The following is a 21,843-nucleotide window of genomic DNA, read 5'->3' as shown; positions in this document are numbered from 1 at the left end:
ACACACACATATATAATGGGATTTTGAAATACACACTGTCCAACTTCCAAATTTGTTTTTAATGACAATACACAGTTATATTCTCATTGTAAAATAAAGCCAACTTTTTCTTCTCTTTGTCTTTTAAATTTATTTATTTATTTAGAGACAGGGTCTCACTCTGTTACCCAGGCTGGAAGGTAGTGGTGTGATCACGGCTCACTGCAGCCTCAACTTCCTGTGGCTCCAAGGAGCCTCCCACCTCAGCCTCCTAAGTAGCTGGGACCACGGGTGCATGTCACCACACCCAGCTAATTTTTTTGAGGGGGTAGAGAAGGGGTTTCACCATGTTTCCAAGGCTAGTCTCGAACTCCTGAGTTCAAGGGATCCACCTGCCTCAGTCTCCTAAAGTGCTGGAATTACAAGTGTGGAATTAGGCTAGATTGGCTTTTTATAAAATCAAGTTAAATTGTATATACAGTGAAATGCACTATATATATTTTTTTTTGTTTTGAGACAAGGTCTTGCTCTGTCACCCAGGCTGGAATGCAGTGGTGTGATCATAGCTCACTGCAGCCTCCAACTCCTGGACTCAAGCAGTCCTCCTGCCTCAGATTCCCAAGTAGTAGCCAGTGGTTTGTGCCACCATGCCTGGCTAATTTTTTATTTTTGTGGAGACTGGGTTTCACTAGGTTGCCCAGGCTGGTCTTGAACTCCTGGCCTCAAGCAATCCACCTGCCTCGGCCTCTCAAAGTGTTGGGATTGCAGCATGAGCTACTGCGCCTGGCCCAAAATGTGCAAGTCAAGGAGTTTTGGTAAATGTGTACACTCCTAGGACAATCATCATCTGATTCTTCAGTACAGAGGGGTATTGCCTCTAAACCACTCTGTCATCATAAGACCATAGGCAATGTCCTCTCCCTCTTAAAGCATCAGTGTTCTGATTTATAAAATATACCCAGAATCTACTCACCACCTCTCGGGCCACCACCATGCTCCAATCGATCATCGTCTCTCACCCGAATCATTGCCATTGGATCCTCACTAGTCTTGCTGATTCTGCCATCCACAGCCTGTTGTGAATAAGCCAGCCAAAGATATTCTTACTGAATTAAGGTTAGATCATGTCATTTTTCTGTTTAAACCCTTTCAGTGGCTTCTTGCTTCATTTAGAATGAAAGCTGAAGTCCTTATGATCATCTACAAGGGTCCCTGCCATCTGACCCTGCTTTCCCTCTGCCCTCATCTCTTCCTACTCACACTCTGGATTACTCTGCTTCACCTTCACTGGCCTCCATGCCATCCTTGGATATGACTGTGACCAGACTCAGCCTTGGCAAAGTCATCTGGTTTCAGGCAACACAAACAGACTCAAATTAGCTTAAGTGGAATCAAGAAATTATTAAATGAATGCAGGCAGGGATCTTTTTACAGAATCCAAAAAAACACAAAGAGGGCCTCAGGAGAATGGGAGCCAGGAAAGGTCTAGGTCTCTCAGGAGGAGGATTTTGTGGTCTTTATTTTTATTTTTTACTTGAGACAGAGTCTGGCTCTGTCACCCAGGCTGGAGTGCAGCGGTATGATCTTGGCTCACTACAACCTCCGCCTCCCTGGCACAATTGACCCTCCCACCCTTAGCCTCTGGAGTAGCTGGGAACACAGGCATGCACCACCACACCCTGCTAAATTTTGTGGGTTTTGTAGAGATGGAGGCCTTTCTATGTTGCTCAGGCTGATCTTGAACTCCTGGGCTCAAGCAATCTGCCCACGTTAGCCTCCCAAAGTGCTGGGATTATGGGTATAAGTCACTGTGCCTAGTAGAGGATTTTGTGGGCTTTCTTGAGTTTTCAAAGTTGTCTTAGTCTCAGTGGGTCCCGAAGATGAATTTAATTGACCACTGGCCTGTCAATGAGCTAGCTTCTTTGGAGTGGGTATATTCATTTCTGGTCCAATCAGCTAACACCATGAGGGTAGGCACTGGTAAAACAACTATGACTGAAGAGGTTCACCACTACTGGTAAATGAGAAATTCTCAGATCATGTGGCTGTTAGTGAGGAAGAAACTTTAAAACAAGTGAACCAACATTTCCCTTTGTTTTCAGTAAAAACACTTCTGGTCCACTTAAGAAAAAGCAATATTAGATGAGACTTACATTGTCCCCTAAATACTAAGATTTTACGCTTGCTTGTCAAGAGCAATGATGTAGAAGCCATTTGCTTTTCTGCAAACATGGTTTTCCTTTGAAGAACCATTCAATACTACCCACACCCCCCAACCGCATTCATGTGGTTCAACTTACATTGACGCCCATCACTGGCTCTGGCAAATCAGCTTATTTTGTCACTCAGGTTACAGTCTTTTTTTTTTTGAGATGGAGTCTCACTCTCATCCAGGCTGGAATGCAGTGGTGCGATCTCGGCTCACTGAAACCTCTGCCTCCCAGGTTCAAGCGAGTCTTCTGCCTCAGCCTACCAAGTAGCTGGGGTTACATGTGCATACCACCACACCTGGCTAATTTTTTTTTTTCTTTAGTAGAAGCAAGGTTTCACCATGTTGGCCAGGCTGGTCTTGAACTCCTGACTTCAGGTGATCCGCCTACTTTGGCCTCCCAAAGTGCTGGGATTACAGGCATAAGCAACCATACCTTGCCTTCAGGTTACAGTCTTTTGCTCAGGAGAGGACACAGACCCCAATTCAATCTAGTGAGTGTCACACCCACCCAAGATTTTGTCTGAAAGATTGCAGGAAGGAGGATGTCTCTTTCTCTGGGACTTCTAGCAGAAAGGACTGTGTAATCCAAGGACTATGGAGGTATCACGTGGGGCATTAGAGTGAAATCAACACAAAGAAATGCAAAGCCCAGAGATGGAGGTGGCTCCAGTGCTGACAATAAATTGCAGGTCTCTGGACCCAATACTACCTAACGCAGGGTCTACCTCCTGGAATTCTTAGTCATATGAGCCAATAAACTTACTATTGTGTTTAGGACATTTTGAGTTCAGTTTATCTCGCTCAAAACCAGAAATGTCCCAACTAATATAGAGAATAAAAATCCTATCTTCCCACTTGGATATGGTGATGCCTTCTTCTGTTTCTTAAAGTGAGTGTATTTCATATCTAGTCCCAGATGATTTGTATTTACAAATCCGGGGAACATTTTTATATGCCAAGTGACAATAGGGAGGGCCCTAGCTACTTCAAGAGATAACGGGTTAATTAGAACTCTGAGAGGGAAAATCTCCGCTCATTCAACCTCTGCCTCCCGGGTTCAAGCAATTATCATGCCTCAGCCTCCCAAAGTGCTGGGATTACAGGTGTGAGTCACTGTGGCCCAGTCAGCTATCTCAATAAGACCCAAAGTTTACCAAACTATCTTCATAGGACCTAAGGCTAATATGAGTCAAGTGTGGGGTCAGTGGGACTCACATTTCCAGGCTCACATTTATATCATGTAGTAGGGTTGCAGGATTCCAAGAAGCAATCAGCAAGGAAAGTATTCCTTGCTGGGCCGATGAAGGGTGGTGGCATTCTAGAAGACAATTCTTGTTTGTTAATTGAACCCTAATTCAATGACCTGGATACTATTTCTGTGTATAGTCTTAGCTTAAGCCAATAACATCAATTGTTGAAATAGTAGAGAAATATAAACTTGGCTACATTCATTTTCTAGGACCTTTTTCCCCCAAAGGGTATACATATGTTTCTGGCAAAAGTTAGCACAATTTTTCTAGTGTAGGAAACATTTTTTTTTTGGAGACAAGGTTTCACTCCCACTACTCAGAAGCCTCCAGAGTAGCTGGATTAAAGGTGCAAGCCACTATGCCTGGTTGTTTCAACTTCTAGTTGAACACTGTGATTAGAAGAATGGGATGCATTGATTGGCTCAGGCTTGGATTATATGCTCCATCTCTGAGTAGATTCAGCTTCACCCAAAACACAAGGGCTGAGAATGGGTAAAAAGTGGTTCTTTCCAAGCAAAATCAGAATAAATTCTGGGTTGCAAAAACATCTCATATTGCATAATTTCTCTACTGTTGCCTTCTTTGGCACTTGCAACTGATAATTGTCTTAGTGAAACACTCTTCTCTTGGCTTCTCCACTGCATTACTTTCTCTGAAATTCTATTTATACTCCTTTGGAACGTTTTTGCAATACTTCTGTAGAGTTTCTGGTCCTTAGAGTATCAGTGCTGGGGTTCAGGGTCTCAGAAGGCTAGTCACAAGAGATAGCAGGAGATCTTAAATATTCTATAGAGTCAGAGGAGATATAAAGACATATAAAGCAGCTTAGAAAATTTGGTTAAGCTGCTACTAAGGCTTAGGCATATGTGGCACAGGATTGGCTAAGTGTGGGAACTCAGAGGAGATGAGTAATCTTGCTCCCAAGTTTGACTCTCTCCAGGATTCCTACAAATCTAGAATGATGTCCCTCAGTTCTTGTGGGTGTTATCTTGTCCCACCAAGATGGGATCAATGCTCTCTCTTCATGCATTCTTACTGACTTAGTCTTTTGGGGCAACCTACTGTCTTTGATCTTTGGGGAGTAGGAATCAGAATCCTCAGATTCATTTGTGTGGATTTCAGTGATTATTTTGATGCTGCTTCTCTTGAGAGAAGCTGGCTTTAGATATCAGCACTGTGGACAGCAGCCATGGTTTCTCCTTTTACGCAGGAGGTCTCTAAAGAAATGCTCATCTCTCTTAACATACCATTCGCAATTTTAGAATGAATGGATGGAGGAGTGAAAGGCATATTCTCCAGCCCCCCTATTCAGTCTGTACGGATGAGAGATATCATGGTCAGATTACCTTTAGAACTGGACATGTACAATCAACTCTTGCTATTTTGGGTAGCTATGTTCTATAAAGCTGTCACAAGCCCTGAATTAGTGAATGCTGAACCACTGCTTCTAGATAAAATGTAGAGTTCAGTTCCCAAGTGCCGGTGACAACATTTTCATCAACTGATCGATATGTAACGTTTTAAATTTTATGTGTGGTCGTGTTTAAAGTCACCTTATTTAATATATAGTTGATTCAATAACACTGAAATAATGGCCAACAGCACCGTAGAACTCATGCCTGAATAAAGCTTATTTAACACATGTATTTTTTTCAGTAAGGCACATACAACCTTCCTGTGCTTAGAAATATTCGATAGTACTTCAACACTACACTTGAGAGCAAACTCACCAACAAAACAAAAATGTGAAAATTGTGGCACTAAATAGACTGCAAAAAAGGACATGTGTTTACAGTATAAGAGCTGAAACAAGACAGTAGAGTGTTGCCATTTTTGACCTCAGCTGAGACAAGCACAGTGGGTGACTAAAATTTTCTGCTGCTTGGCACATGTCACTAAAGGCACTGCAAGTATTGATTTTAGGGTTACAAATAAATTCTAGTGAGTAGGCAAATTTGCAAATATAAAATTCATGAATAATGAGAACCAACCTATGGGTTGGTTCTTTGTAGCAGGGAGATCCCATAAGCACCGAGGCAGGAGCAAAAAGCCTCAGCCTATTTCCATATAAACAATGAAGAAGAAAGTAACTAGAAATATAACCATAATAGTTATTAATTCTTCATATGTGATCTTACTCATAGATGATTTTAATTCTTTGACTAATGCCTCTCAAGTTGGAAGTGTGAACCTGGGGTGACATTGTGAAATGAATGACACTAAGGCAAGATGCTGTAAGCCCTCTGTCACACCTGCATAAGGGCTGCTGGAGGGTGCCTTGGTTGTGCACCAGTGCCAGTGCTGGGAAAGTGCCCACTGTTTCGCCAGCTAGGGAAAGAGATATGCAAAATAGCTGAGATGTCTCCTTCCCCGGAGGAGTTACTAGAAAACTCTGCTTCTCCAAGCTCTTGTGGTAAGGCCTGATGGCTGTCAGGTAAGCCCACAGACATCCAGGGGCTTAAATTGTCTCTATGTGATAATGTGCTTCAGTGGTCAAGTTCCATGTCTACTCTTATGTTCTGCTTCTGCACCTGGTTCTTTTTGTCTTAGAAAAGATAATCAGTAATAGTAATATAAATCTTAATGTTTTAGTTCTTTCTTGATAAGTATGGAAAAAGTGTTGATGCATTATGCTCCTTACCTCACTTCGGGTGCCAGAAATTCCTGAGCCCCTACCTGAATGACACGCCATGTACTTGACCCTATCACTGCCATGCCCTATCTACCCTGCCCCCAGTCTCTGATGCCCAAGACCACGCCCTACGTATCCTGCTCCCAGATTTGCAACTCAATCAAAGTGAGAGGTCCCAGCGTTTGGGGCCACTGCTGGTCTCCGCAATTTGGGTAGCAGTGGATCCCTGGGCCCAAACTCCCTTTTCTTGGTCTCCATGTCTTACGCCTTTTATTTCTACAATTTCTCATCTCCACACCAGCTGGGAGGGGCTCACAGAACCCTGTAGGACTGGACCCTACAGTTATTCATCTTTTGGATGTTTCCAGAGGTTATGGGAGCTGAGGTCCTTACAATGGTCCATAAGGCCCCGCATGATTTCATTCATTCTCCCTTTTCTTGTGTCTGAGAGTGTAGAGTTAGGCTATTGATTTGAAACATTTTTTCTTTTTAATGTAGGTGTTCATAGCTGTAAATTTCCCCCTAATAACTGCTTAAGCTACATCCCATAATTTTTATATGTTGTATCCTTTTTACTCATCTCAAAGTATTTTTTAATTTCCCCGGTGTTTTTTTTTTTTTTTTTTTTTTTGGAGATGGAGTCTTGCATTGTCACCAGGGCTGAAGTGCAATGGTGTGATCTTGGGTCACTGCAACCTCTACGTCCTGATCTCAAATGATTCTCCTGCCTCAGCCTCCCGAGCAGCTGGGATTACGGTCTCCTGCCACCATGCCTGGCTAAGTTTTTGTATTTTTAGTAGAGACAGGGTTTCACAATGTTGGCCAGGCTCGTCTTGAACTCCTGACCTCATGATCCACCTGTCTCATCCTCCCAAAGTGCTGGGATTACAGGCGTGAGCCACCGTGCCTGGCCAGTGGTTTCTTTTTTGATCCAATATCTATTTGGGAGTGTCTTAATTGTCACATATTTGTGAATTTCCCAATTTTTTTCTGTCACTGCTTTACAATTCCACTCAACTGTGCTCAGAGTACAATGGCCCCCGAGTGTAGTGCAGAAGTGCGATCTAGTATTCCTAAGCACAGGAAGGCTGTATGTGCCTTACCGAGAAAATACATGTGTTAGATAAGGTTTATTCAGGCATGAGTTATAGTGCTGTTGGCCATTATTTCAATGTTATTGCATCAACAACATATTAAATAAGGTGACTTTAAATAGAAACACACATAAAGCAAAGTTACATTTTGATCAGTTGATGAAAATGTGACCAGAGGCTCTCGGGAATTGAACTTTAATTCATCTGGAAGCAATAGTTCACCTTCTCCCCATTTTAACCTGAGGGGCCTAACGCACAGCGGGGCGTGGTGGGGGCTGGTGGGAGCAGGGCTGAATCATGGATCTGGGGGAAGTTACAGATGCAGAAATGATGTCAGCTCTCTGTAGTGCAGTTCCCTTCCTGGTCCTTGCCACACAGCACCTTCTACAGAGACTAGCTCTGTGAATGGCGGGGTCCCCCACAGACCCTGCTGCCCGCCCCCCCGCCATGCTGCTTCTCTGTGCCTGCTTTTGGAGCCCTGACTGGGGAGGGGATGGCTGACCTGTGAGCTGGAGGAGGCTGGGGCGTCTGCCTGGGTCTTTGCAGAGAGCTGCTTATGGGTGTGGTCTGTCCCGACTTGTCGTTTCAAAGGGGGTGGGCATAAGCTAGCAGGCAAAGCATACTCACAGCTGATCAATAACTTTTCTTGTTTTCAAACCATCATGTCTTCATTTCACATTAGAATAAAGTGAGCTTTTGAAACCTGCAAAAAAAAAAAAAAGAAAAAAAAAGCATCAGCAATGGCTCAGTATTCACTAATTCAGTGTTTGTGGCAACTATATAGAACACAACTACTCATAACAGCAAGAATTGGCCAGGCGCGGTGGCTCACACCAGCACTTTGGGAGGCTGACACAGGCAGATCACCTGAGGTCAGGAGTTTGAGATCAGCCTAACCAACATGGTGAAACCCCGTCTCTACTAAAAATAAAAAAATTAACCTGGCTTGGTGGTGGGTGCCTGTAGTCCCAGTTACTTGGGAGGCTGAGGCAGGAGAATCACTTGAACCTGGGAGGTGGAGGTTGCTGTGAACTGAGATGGTGCCACTGCAATCCAGCCTGGGTGACAGAGCTAGACTCTATCTCAAAAAAAAAAAAAAAAAAAAAAAAAAAAAAAAAAAAGACTGTACATGTCCAGTTCTAAAGATAATCTGACTATGGTATCTCTCATCCATACAGACTGAATAGGCTGGCTGGAGAATGTCCCTTTCACTCCTTTATCCTTCTCACTATATGCATTCCAAAATTGTGAATGGCATTTCATGGGGGCTAAGCAACACATTGGAGACCTCTGGCATTGCATGATTTCAATCTTTTTTTTTTTTTTTTTGAGACAGAGTTTCTCTCTTGTTGCCCAGGCTGGAGTGCAATGGGGTGATCTCAGCTCATCACAACCTCCACCTCCCGGGTTCAAGCCAGGTTCAAGCAACTCTCCTGCCTCAGTCTCCCGAGTAGCTGGGATTACAGGCATGTGCCACTACACCTGGCTAATTTTGTATTTTCAGTAGAGACAGAGTTTCTCCATGTTGGTCAAGCTGGTCTCGAACTCCCAACCTCAGCCTCCCAAAGTGCTGGGATTACAGGCATGAGCCACCACACCCAGCAGTTTCAATCTTTTAAAAGTACTTGGTTGGGCTTGTTTTGTGGCCTGTCTTATGGTCTATCCTGGAGCCTTCCATGATTTAGTAATGTTGCCAGAGGACTCAGGAAGGTCTCCCGACGCCAGTGAGACCTCAGCCCCAGCCAGTGGTCAGATTCTTGGCACTGTCAGGAGAAAAAATTCAAGGATGAGTCAGAATGAAGCAAGAAGCTTTTATTACCAAGCAGAAACACACACTTAAGAGAGAAAGGTGGGCGTGCTTGGGAGAACGAGTCTCACACAACAGAGTTTGGGTTTCTAATTCTATAGGTGTCTCTTTAACGAGTGGGTGGAATAATCAGTAGGCATTCTGCAAAAGGAGGGAATTTCAGGGACGCCAATGACTGCCTCCTTTCTCCCTTATGCGTTTGCCTGGAAGAGTCATGGACACATCATCCTGACCGGGGTTTTGGCCATTTTCTCTCCCTTCTTTTGGGTTTTCGGTTATCCTGTGTTTTTTTCCCCTAGTTCTTGTTTGAGCTGTTGTTTGGGTTTTTTTCATCTTCCTGTGATCACTCAGTGCTGTTCCCGTCTCGGTATCACTAAATTCCTCACCAATCAAACCTCACATCCTACTATTCACCCCGTGTTTATTCCCCTCTAGCCACTCTGGCCTCCTTGCTGTTTCGCAAACTTATCCAGGCTTGTTGCTTTCTCAAAGCCTTTGGAGTTGGCTCCACTCTGCCTGGAATGCTCTCCCTCCTGATTTTTGCCTGGCTCCCTATTTCACCTCTTTCAGATCTTTACTCAAGAGTTACCCTCCCAGCAAGCCTTTCATGACCACTTTATTTAAAATTTCAATCCCCTATACATTTTAGTTTCCCTTTCCAGCTTTATTTTCTCCATAGCGCCAAATTCCTTTCTTTTTCAAAAGAAATTTTTGCTTTTAAATATATATATATATATAAAATTTACATTTATAGTATAGGCTTCTTTATTTTCTAACATTTCTTTTTTATTTAATTTTTAATTTTTGCTGGCACATAGTAGGTTCATATATTTATGGGGAACATGAGATGTTTTGATGCAGGCATGCAATGTGAAATAAGCACATCATGGAGAATGGAGTATCCATCCCTTCAAGCATTCATCCTTTGAGTTACAAACAATCCAATGACAATCTTTATTTTTAAATGCACGATGAAGTTATTATTGACTTTAGGCCAGGTGCAGTGGCTCATGCCTGTAATCCCAGCACTTTGGAAGGCTGAGGTGGGTAGATTGCTTGAGCTCAGGAGTACAAGACCAGCCTGGCAAAATGGCAAAACCCCATCCCTACTAAAAATACAATAATTAGCCAGGTGTGGTGGCCCACACCTGTCATCCCAGCTACTTAGGAGGCTGAGGCAGGAGGATCACTTGAGCCTGGGAGGCAGAGGTTGCAGTGAGCTGAGATTGTGCCACTGCACTCCTGCTTGGGCAAGAGGGAGACCCTGTCTCAAAAAAAAAAAAAAAAAAGAAGAAGAAGAGTTATTCTTGACTTTAGCCACCGTGTTGTGCTATCAAACAAGAGGTCTTATTCTTTCTAACTGTTTGTACCCATTAACCATCCCCTCCCCACCCGTAATCCCCTACTACCCTTCCCAGTCTCTGGCAACCATCCTTCTACTCTCTATGGCTATAGAGAGTAGAATTGTTCTAATTTTTAGATTCCACAAATAAGCCAGGACATGTGATGTTTGTCTTTCTGCATAGCATCAATTTCCATCTGGCACACTGTATCTATTACTTGTTTGTTGTCTGTCTTCTTGCATTAGAATGCAGTCTCCTCCAGAGCAGGCATTTCTGTCTTTTGTTCACTGCTCCATCCTCAATGTGAAGAACAGTGCCTGGCACACAATAGAGCTCAACATGTATCTTGTGAGTGAACAAGTGAGTGAAATAATAGAACTAGTTCTGATTTGGGTTACAGTTGTCTCCTCTGTCTCCAGAAGACTATGCTTGAGAAAGAGTTTGCTCAGACAACGGAAATGTAGGCTGGAGGGTTGAATGGGCCAGTCAGAGACAGTTATATTACAATTTGTATAATCTATGTGGGCTAGAACTTGGCTATGAATGATAGACACAGGACCAGCTTCATGGGTATGTGACTTGTGCAGTTGTCCAAGGCCCCATGCTTAGAAGGACCTTGGGCTTGGTTTGATGCTTTACTGTCTTGACATTTTTAGAAATTTTTGAACCAGGGGCTTTGCTCCTTCGTTTTACTTCATTTTTATTGGGTCCTGGATATGCAGATTCCTTGCATTTAGGAACACTGAGAGGCTGGGTGCTGTTGTCCTAGCTCTTTGGGAGGCTGAGAGGTGGAGATTGCAATGAGCTGTGATTGTGCCACTGCACTCCAGGCTGGGCAACAGAGTGCGACCCTATCTCAAAACAAAACAAAACGAAAAAACATTGATAAAGGTGATAATTGCTAGAGCAAACCTTAATAGAATCCAATTGGACTTGGAGCTTTTCAAGGAGGAAGAGAGCTAGCACTCAGTTTGAAAACATGGGCTAGGCAGTTTAGGTTCAGGAGGAAAAAAAAGTAAGCCATAAGCTAACATTCATTAAATTTAAGTTCTATGAGAGCAGAGATTTTGTCTGTACTGGGTAAAAAAAGAAGAAAGACTGTTCAACATATGGTTCTCAGCTTTGTTTTTTTTTCTGTTTTTGGAGACAGGGTCATGCTCTGTTACCCAGTCTGGAGTGCAGTGGCGTGATCACAGCTCACTGCAACCTCTGCCTCCCAGGGTCAAGTGATCCTCCAGCCTCAGCCTCGTGAGTTGCTGGGCCTACAGGCACATATCACCATGCTCAGCTAATTTTTGTATATTTTGTAGAGGCAAGTTTTCGCCATGTTGCCCAGACTGGTCTGGAACGCCTGGGCTCAAGTAGTCACCTGCCTCGGCCTCCCAAAGTGCTGGGATTACAGGCATGAGATAGCATACCCAACCAGCTTTTTCATATGTTAAAAAAATTCATAATAAAAAGTTTAGAAACTAAGAAGTAGCGTAACATATATAGTAATATGTGTAATATAAACATGTATAATATATAAAATATGCTATGCGGTAGTATCAATTACATAATATGTACATTTCTAGGTTTTTTATTCATTTACTGATGAAGATAATCTGTTGCTCCATGATTTGATCAGTAGCTTACCCAACGATCGATTGATCTTTTTACAGTGTTTTTAAGCATCTTTTGGTAAATAATTAATTTAAATTAGCAGGAGGGAGTTTTGCTATTTGAACAGATATTAACGGTTTAATGACACACTCTGTATCTCTCTCTTTTTTTTGAAATGGAGTTTCCTTCTTGTGGCTCAGGCTGGAGTGCAGTGGTGTGATCTTGGCTCACCACAAGGGTTCAAGTGATTCTCCTGCCTCAGCCTCCCCAGTAGCTGGGATTACAGGAATGCACCACCAGGCTCAGCTGATTTTTGTATTTTTTAATTTGTATTTTAGAGATGGGGTTTCTCCATGTTGGTTAGCCTGGTCTTGAACTCCCGACCTCAGGTGATCCGCTAGCCTCAGCCTCCCAAAGGGCTGGGATTACAGGCGTGAGCCACTGCACCTGGCAACTCTCTCTTTTTAAAAACTTTGAAATGTACTTAAATTTCGTTTAATAATATAGTAAGCAACATTTAAATATTAAAATTTTGCTCAATAATCACTCACCCCAGACACAAAAATCTCACCTCATTGTTAACAATTGTGTGTATTCTTTTAGACTTAAAAATTGCTATATAAATATAGAAAACTACACATATGACCTAAGTGGGCTTATATTTTTCTGTAATTTTTTTCACTTAACTATAAATTATGGTAATATTTTCCTGTAAATCCAGAAAGAGGTGTCTTGTTCTTTTTAATGGCCTCACAGTACTTCCAATACCTCTTGGTCTATAACTATTTTTCCTTATCCCATTTAGACAGCAAGCTTTCATGAAAATATGATATAATTATGCAAAAAATTGTTTAAAGTTTAAAGTGAAAAGAACATTTTTGAAGAGATTCCAGGTTTTCTGCAGGCCATGCTAATCGGGTTTCCCCCCCAACTAAATTCAAGACGTTTAATAGAAGCTTTCAAATTTTATTTTCTAAAACACTAGATCATGATGTAATTGGTGACCCTCTGGGGTTGCACAGGGTGCAATCAATTAAGATTACAGTCAGCTCTGAGTATTAGGCGCCCAGATTAATCGTGACTTAAACCATTAAGTCTGCTCAGGTGGAAATTTATAACTCGAATGCATATATTTTTATTTGTTGATTCATTTATTTTTGAAATAGAGTTTTGCTCTTGTTGCATCCCAGGCTGAAGTGCAAAGGGACAATCTTAGCTCATTGCAACCTCTGTCTCCCAGGTTCAAGCAATTCTCCTGCCTCAGCCTCCCAAGCTGCTGGGATTATAAACATGTGCCCCCATACCTGGCTAATTTTGTATTTTTAGTAGAGATGGGGTTTCGCCATGTGAGTTGGGCTGGTCTCAAACTCCTGACTTCCACCCACTTCGGCCTCCCAAAGTGCTAGGATTACAGTTGTGAGCCATCTCGCTCAGCCTTAATGCATATATTTTAAAAGAATATTTCCTGGGAAAGATGCAGGGAAACTACATCTCTTATCTATTGCTGGTGGAAATATCATATGGCACAGCCACTCTGGAAAATAGTTTGGAAGTTTCTTGCACAACTAAACACATACTATGATGTTTATTGTGGACTAGACAAAACAAAACAAAACAAAAAACTAAACATACACTTACTACGAAACCTAGTAATTGCATTCTTGGGCATTTTCTCTAGAAAAATAGAAACTTATATTCAGACAAATACGTGTCTACTTAACACGGACATAAATGAGTGCATGTTAAATACCTGTATATCTGTGTTCATAACAGCTTTATTTTAATAGACACAAACTGCAAATAAAAGGAATATCCTTCAGTGGGCGAATGATTAAACAAACTCTGGTGCAATCATACAATGGAATACTACTCAGCAATAAAAAAGGATGAAATATTGATACTTGCAATGGCTTGGATGAACCTCAAGCGCATCATGCTTAGTAAGAAAAAGTAGATTTTAAGAGGTTATGTACCATGTCTCCCTTTACATAACAGTCTCAAACTGACAAAACTATAGAGACGGAGAACAGATTGGTGGTTGCTAAGGAACAGAGATTGAGGTAAAAGCATATGGGTGGGAATATAGAGGGAGGGAGTTCCTTTATGATGATAGACCAATTCTGCATCTTGATTGTAGTACGGTTACATGAATCTATACTTGGGTTTGGATTGCACAGACACCTCTCCACACCCCACACATAAATGAATACATGTTAAAACTAGTGAAAACAAAATAAAATCTATAGTCTAGTCAACAATGGTGTACTAATGTCAGTTTTCTAGTTTTGACATTTTGCTTTAGTTATGTAAGATGTCACTATAAGTAGAAGCTGAGCGAAGGGCTCAAGAAACTCTGTGAGGGCCAGACACAGTGGCTCATACCTGTAATCCCAGCACTTTGGGAGGCCAAGGTGGGTGAATAGTTTGAGCTCCTAGGAGTTCAAGAACAGCCTGGGCAACATAGAGAGATCCACCTCTACAAAACAATACAAAAGCTAGCCAGGTGTGCACCTCTAGTTCCATCAACTCAGTTGTCTGGGGTGAGAGGATTGCTTGAGCTACAGAGGTTGAGGCTGCAGTGAGCCAAGATCAGGCCACTGCACTCCAGCCTGGGTGACAGAGTGAGACTCTGTCTCAAAAACAACAACAACAACAAAAAACAACTAACAACAAAAGAAACCCTATATACTAATTTTGTAACTTCTATGAGTATAATTATTTCAAAATAAAAAGGTAAATTAAAAAAAATTTGAAATCCAATGATCTAAGCTTTCATGTCAAGCTAGAACAAGTAATTTAAACCCAAATAAGTTAGAATGAAGAAAATAATAAAGAGTAGAGATGAAAAAAGTAATAAAGATAAGATTTGGATATAAAGTTTTGATCTCTGATAGTTTAAGTTCTCATTTTTCAAGATTATTTTGGCTATTCTAGGTCTCTTGCATGTCCTCATAAAGTTTAGAATTAGCTTGTCAAATTCCACACACAAAAAATGAGCTTGCTGATATTTTGATAATGTGCCAAATTTACAGATCAATTTTGTGAGAATTGATATCTCTACAATATTGAGTCATCTAATCATGAACATGGTATATCTTTACATTTATTTAGGGTTTCTTAATTTCTGTGAGCAATGTTTTATAGTTTTCAGTGCAGGGGTCTTACATGTTTCTTGTCAGATTTATTTCTAGGTATTTGATGAGTTTTGCTATTGTTGTAAATAATTCTGTTTTCAATTTCACTTTCTTTCCTTTTTATTTTTTTAGAGATGTGATCCTGCCCTGTCACTCACACTGGAGTGTGGTGGCACAATCATGGCTCATTGCAGCCTAGAATTCCTGGGCTCAGCTGATCCCATCTCAGCCTTTTTGTTTTTTTTAATTTTAGGTACATATTTTAATGATTTACATTCATTTCTTTTATTACTTAAATAGATTTAAAGCACTATTTCTTATCCCATCAGTTTTATTTATTTATTTATTTTTATTGTACTTTAGGTTCTGGGGTACATGTGCAGATCATGCAAGATTGTTGCACAGGTACATACATGGCAAGGTGGTTTGCTGCCTTCATCCCCTGTCACCTATATCTGGCATTTCTCCCCATGTTATCCCACTCAACCTCCCCATCCCCTGCTATCCCTCTCCTACCCCTTCCACAGACTCCAGTGTGTGAAGCTCCCCTCCCTGTGTCCATATGTTCTCACTGTTCAACACCCACCTATGAGCGAGAATATGTGGTGTTTGATTTTCTGTTCTTGGGTCAGTTTGCTGAGAATGATGGTTTCCAGATTCATCCATGTCCCTAAAAGGGACACAAACTCATCATTTTTTGTGGCTGCATAGTATTCCACAGTGTATATGTGCCACATTTTCCTTGTGCCTTTCAAGTAGCTGGGATTACAGGCACCAGCCACCATGCCTCATTAATTTTTCATTTTTTGTTGAGATAGAAGTCTCACTATGTTGTCCAGACTGGTCTCAAACTCCTGGCTTCAAGCAATCCTCCCTCTTTGGACTCCCAAATTATTAGAATTTCAGGTATGAGTTACCACACCCAGTCTTTAATTTTATTTTCTACTTGTGTGTTACTAGTACATTGAGTTAGTGTAGCTGCTCAAGGATGTCGTCAAGAATCAGCCTCCTGTTTTCTTTGGCTCTTCCATCCTTAGCATGTGGTTTTCATCATCAGGGTCACAAAATGGCTACTGCACCCCCATACCTGGAATACCTTTTCCCAAGAGGAAGAAGCAGCAAGTGATAAGATGGAAAGGATAGCACTGAGATCAAAAAAGAAAAATTTTCTCAGAAGTCACTACGGATTTCTGTTCTATTTCAGTCATTAGATGGCAAACCGGGATTTTTAAATTTTTAATTTAATTTAATGTAATTTAATTTTTAGACAAGGTCTTGCTCTGTCATTCAGGCTGGAGTGCAGTAGTGCAATCACAGGGTTTGAGTGATTGGCTCACTGCAGCCTCAGACTCCTGGGTTCAAGTGATCCTCTTGCCTCAGCCTCCTGAGTAGCCGGGACTACAGGCATGTGCCTTCACACCCAGCTATTTTTGTTTTCAAATAGAGACAGGGTCTCACTATGTTGCCCAGGCTGTTCTTGAATTCCTGACCTCCAGCCACCTTCCCACCTTGGCTACCCAGAGCACTGGGACTACAGGTGTAAGCCACAGTGCCTGGGTGAAAATGGGTTTTTAAAATTAGGTATATTGCTGCTCCAAACAAAATCAGCATTCTATTTGTAAATCAGAAGAGGAGAATAGATATTAGGTGGGAAACCAGCAATGTCAGCCACAGCGTAGAACAGGATTTGGTACTTTCATGACACCATGTACTCCTACCATTCTCTCAATATGGTTAAGGCACAGTTGTTATTTAATGTTCTATGTTATTATGACTAATGCAAATATTATTCCCTACTGATCTGTGTCAAGTACTAAAATTACATTTCCTCTTTTGGTCAATTTCTGTATTTTCCTTGGAATTATGGCTTCTTGTTTTGGTTTGCTCAGTTTTCTCTGTCACTGTCTCTAATTATTTCCAAGCTCTCCAACAGAATTGCAAAATTCTGCTAAAAATATTTTTTTCATGTAGTCAGGCACATCAAGTTTCCCTTTTTTTTCCCTCCCTGGACGTATCTCTCTTAGAGCCTCCTATAATCTTACTCAGTCTGAACTTGTTCTCTACGCATTCCGGAATTTCTTTGGCCTCTGTCTCTGTTATGTGTTATGTATCCTGGCTCTTCTGCCAGTCTCTACGGCTTAATCTCTCTTTTTGGTTGACCATATTTCCTAACAGTTTCCTAACAAAGAAGTCATAAGAAGTACATTTTTTGAGGCAATGCATGAAAATGCCTTTGTAGTTTGTCTGAGACTAGAATTCCAGATTGGAAATAATATTTTCTCCTTATTTTGAACACATTACTTCATTGTGTTTTGCTTCTTTGTTGCTTTTGAAAGTCCGAGGACATTCTGATTGTCCTTTTTTCTGATTGTCACATACTTTATTTATTTAGAGACAGTCTTATTCTGTTGCCCAGGTTAGAGTACAGTGGTGCCATCTTGGCTCACTGCAACCTCCATCTCCTGGGTTCAAGCAAATCTCATGCATCAGCTTCCTAAGTAGCTGGGACTACAAGCACATGCCACCATGCCTGGCTGAGGTTTTGTTTACTTTAGTAAAGACAGCGTTTCACCATGTTGGCCAGGCTGGCCTCAAACTCTGGGCCTCAAGTGATCTGCCCCCCTCAACCTCCCAATGTTACTTTTTAATGTAACTCTGTGGCCTCTGCTTTTCATTACACACATTTCAAAGATGTATCTGTTTTTGGTGTTCTAAAATTTCCTATTAGGTTGGTGAGAAAGGAATTGTGGTTTTGTCATTACTTTAGCACCAACCTAATAATTATACGCTTCGGCATGGGTCATTTAATAATACATTGCGCTGGGTGCTTTGAACCTGGACACTCATGTTCTTCAGTTCTACCATTTTCATCTGTTATTGTCTGGTGGAGATTACTGCTCTTTGTGTATAATTCCTGTCAGGTGATTATTGGCGTTCAATGAATTAATTATTGGTGGGCAGACTGGATGAATAAAACTACGGTCCTGAGGTTTCATTGGCTTCCAGGCACGCTGTTGCAAATGACCCATATTGGGGCTGTGGATAGCTAGGAAGACAGTAACTCAGTCCTCACAGTGCTCTTGAGCAGAGATAGGATGAGGAAGACGTGCGTGAGAGAGGGCTGTGCAAGTACAGGGTTGGATTTTGTTTTTATTAAAAATTTGGACATTTTGTTGATCATGGATTGTTTTTTCTCATTGTTTGTTGTTTTAAAATATTGCATTGAAATGTTAATTAGCTGGATTAGTTCTTTCTACATACATAGAATGTGTACATAGATCAAAACATCACATGGTATTCTACAAACATATAATTATTCCTTGTAAATGAAAAAGAAATAAATGTTGATGGGCATGGTGGCTTGAGCCTATAGTTCCAGCTACTTGGGAGGTAAAGTGGGAGGATTGCTTGAGGCCAGGAGTTGGAGACCAGCCTGGGCAACACAGCAAGACCCCTACCTTTATAAATAAATAAACAACCAAACAGGACTATTCTAACTTTTGAGAAAAAAGTAAATAAATAAATAAATAATGCTTTAAAATATATTGCATGGCTGGGCACTGTTTTCACACCTATAATCCCAGCACTTTGGAAGGTTGAGGCAGGTGGATCACTTGAGGTCGGGAGTTGAAGACTAGCCTGGCCAACATGGTGAAACTCTGACTCTACTAAAAATCAAAAAATTAGCTGGGTATGGTGACGGGTGCCTCTAATTCCAGCTACTCGGGAGGCTTGAGGCAGGAGAATCACTTGAATTTGAGAGGTGGAGGTTGCAGTGAGCCAAGATCATGTTATTGCACTCTAGCCTGGGTGACAGAGTGAGACTCTGTCTTAAAATATATATATGTATATATATATATAGCATTACAATATTCTTTGATGCCCCCTTAAAACTTTGATAACCCCTTAAAACTCGAACTAGTGAGGCAGAAGACTGCCTCACTAGTCCTACTCCAGTTCCAGCCCAGCCCTTAAAAGACACACAAAGTTTCCATGGGAGGTGGTGAGATTCACTCACATCAGTGCTATGTCTAAGACTGGTGGGAGTGGCTTGCCTGGTCTTCATTTCCCCAGCCTTCCAATGGTGGGGTAAGCCTGAAATTCTGCGTATTCAGACCTTTTCCACTCGAAATATACAAGGTGGATTCTGCTTTTCCAATGGAACTTTGACTTACACAATCTCCCATTGACTGGGTTCTCCTCTTCTGAGCTCTCTGTTGTGGACCTGCATCTTTTTTTACTCTTTTGCTCTAATTTTAGTAAAATACTGGTGTGGAGCAGAGGAAAATTGATATGTTTAACTGATACCATTTTTCTAAAAATCCCTTCTGTATCCTCAAATTTCATTTTCAAAGTTATGAAACATTCAATTACACATTATCTATTGCATTATATACATGACCACTGACAGCATCTTCTAAATTTTTGTTTTTGTCCAAATAATCTTCAGCCCTCTTTACCAAGTCCCCATGAGGTCCTATTTTTTTTTTTTTTTTTTGAGATGGAATCTTGTTCTGCTGCCCAGGCTGGAGTGCAGTGGCATGATCTTGCCTCCTAGGTTCGAGTGATTCTCTTGCCTCAGCCTCCTGAGTAGCTGGGACTACAGGTATATACTACTGCATCCGGCTAATTTTTGTATTTTTAGTAGAGACAGGTTTCACCATATTGGCCAGGCTGGTCTCAAACTCCTGACCTTGTGATCCGCCTGTCTTGGCCTCCCAAAGTGCTGGGGTTACAAGCATGAGACACTGTACCCTGCCTATTTATTTATTTATGATAGAGTCTTGCTCTGTCTGCAGGCTGGAGTGCAGAGCGATCATAGCTCACTGAAGCCTCAGATTCCTGAGCTCAAGAAGTCTTCCTGCCTTAGCCTCCCACATAGTTGGGACTATAGGTGTATTTTTTTTTAATTAGTCACCACATCTGACTAATTTTTTCAAATTTCTTCTTCTTCTTTTTTTTTCATCAGGCGGGGTGGTTCATGCTGTAATTCCAGCACTTTTGGAGGCCAGGGTGGAAGGATCTCTTGAGCTCAGGAGTTCCAGACCAGCCTGGCACCATGGCAAAATCCTGTCATTATAAAAGAATACAAAAATTAGCAGAGTGTAGTGACATGCACTTAGGAAGCTAAGGTGGGAGGGTTGCTTGAGCCTCCTGGGAAGTCGACGCTATAGTGAGACATGATTGTGCCACTGCACTCCAGCCTGGGTGAAAGAGAGAGACCCTGTCTCAAAAAAAAAAAAAATTAGAAATGGGGTCTTACCTTGTTGCCCAGGGTAGTCTCAAACTCCTGGAATGAGGTCCTACATTTTCTGATTCCTTGCCCGTCTCCTCCACCTCATCTTTGGCCATTTCCTCCTTTGCTCAGTTCATGGCAGCCACTCTGATCTGCTTGTTCTTCCTGGAACAGGCCAGACTCATTTCCAACTTAGGCCTTTTGCATTTCCTCTGGCCTCTCTCTGGATGGTCCTCAGACTTCCACAGGTGCTAGTTGCCATACCTCATTCAGTTCCCTGCTCAAATATCCCTCCTCAGAGAGGCTGTCTTCAGCATTCTACATAACATACTCTCTGCCCACCACTTCCTGTCTCTTTTCTTGGTTTTGTTTTTCTTCCAAGCAATTATCGGTAGCTGAAATTATATTACGCACAGTATTTGTGTATTTGCTTATTTCCTGTTGTCTTCCCCTAGTGTGGAAAATACTTTGTATTTTCACTGTGACACTCCCAGGATTTTTTTTTTTTTTTTTTTTTTTTTTTTTTTTTTTGAGACAGGATCTTGCTCTGTTGCCCAGGCTGGAGTGTAGCCGCACAATTACAGCTCACCGCAACCTGGAACTCCTGGCCTCAAGTGGATCCTCCTGCCTCTACCTCCTAAAGTGCTGGGATTACAGTCCTGAGCCACTGCGTTCAGCCTGTCCCCAGAATCTTGAACAGGCATGTATCACATAGTAAGCACTCTAATTAATTTGTCAAATATTTATAGTGGAATGAATCTCATATTTCTCTAATTTCGGCAAAAATTTTTTTTAAAGGTTTTATTTCTTCTTTCCATTGTGTTCTGGTGTAACTTAGATGTCTGGAACTCTCCTAGGTGTTTGGAAGACTTATTGGGCAAGACCAGGGTCTCTGTTCCATTGCTCCTAACTCATTCTGAGATGATCATAGGATTCCCAGGAGGAATCTGCCCTCTGCCCTTTGTCATATGAGTAAGGGTCACCAGAGTCCCTCTCTTCTGGCCCACTTGATTGTAGACCTGGAAGCTAAGTGCCTAACTGTGTGTTTGTTGTACCAAACAAATGTACCACTTATATCTCAAGGTGCCCAGATGTGACCTCTCCCTCAAAGGAATCAGCGTTTTCTCAGCCATTCTGCTGTCATCCTGTCAAAGCTTTGTGCTTTCTAAAGATTGTTTTTTGAACTTCTTCATGCCTTTTAAAAAACTTAAATGCACTTTTTTTTGAGATGGAATTGACCTCCCTACTCCCTGAAACCAGATCCAGAGAGTACATTGAATGAATTCTTGTAACTATTGACAGCACGTCATTTAAATTGTTCTGGAGCCTAAAGAAAATGGGGACACTTAACAGTTGTTTTTTTTTTTAAGCTAGTAAAACTGAAATCTGATGAGGATAGCATGTATGCACACACACACACACACACACACACACACACACACACACACTGCAAGCTAGTTTTCTTACATAGATATGAAATTCTGTATGACGTGTAAGTAAGGCCAGGTGCAGTGGCTCACACTTGTAATCCCAGCTCTTTGAAAGGTTGAGGTG

At 41.6% G+C, this 21,843-nt stretch overlaps 1 long non-coding RNA gene across 1 annotated transcript; it reads right to left on the bottom strand.

Annotated features, from left to right (window-relative positions):
- Positions 1-3,852: 3,852 nt before the first annotated feature.
- On the bottom strand, positions 3,853-20,738 carry LOC116526559. The gene is made up of 3 exons (XR_004258194.1): positions 20,317-20,738; positions 7,670-7,870; positions 3,853-4,227 (listed from the first exon to the last, which is right to left on the bottom strand). It is a non-coding gene; the product is annotated as an uncharacterized LOC116526559 (long non-coding RNA).
- Between the last annotated feature and the right edge of the window lie 1,105 nt (positions 20,739-21,843).

This window comes from Sapajus apella, unplaced genomic scaffold (genome assembly GCF_009761245.1).
Source record: "Sapajus apella isolate SASKATOON/1434 unplaced genomic scaffold, GSC_monkey_1.0 scaffold51, whole genome shotgun sequence".
NCBI classification, from domain to species: Eukaryota; Metazoa; Chordata; class Mammalia; order Primates; family Cebidae; genus Sapajus; species Sapajus apella.
This window is presented reverse-complemented; position numbering and strand designations above follow the sequence as displayed.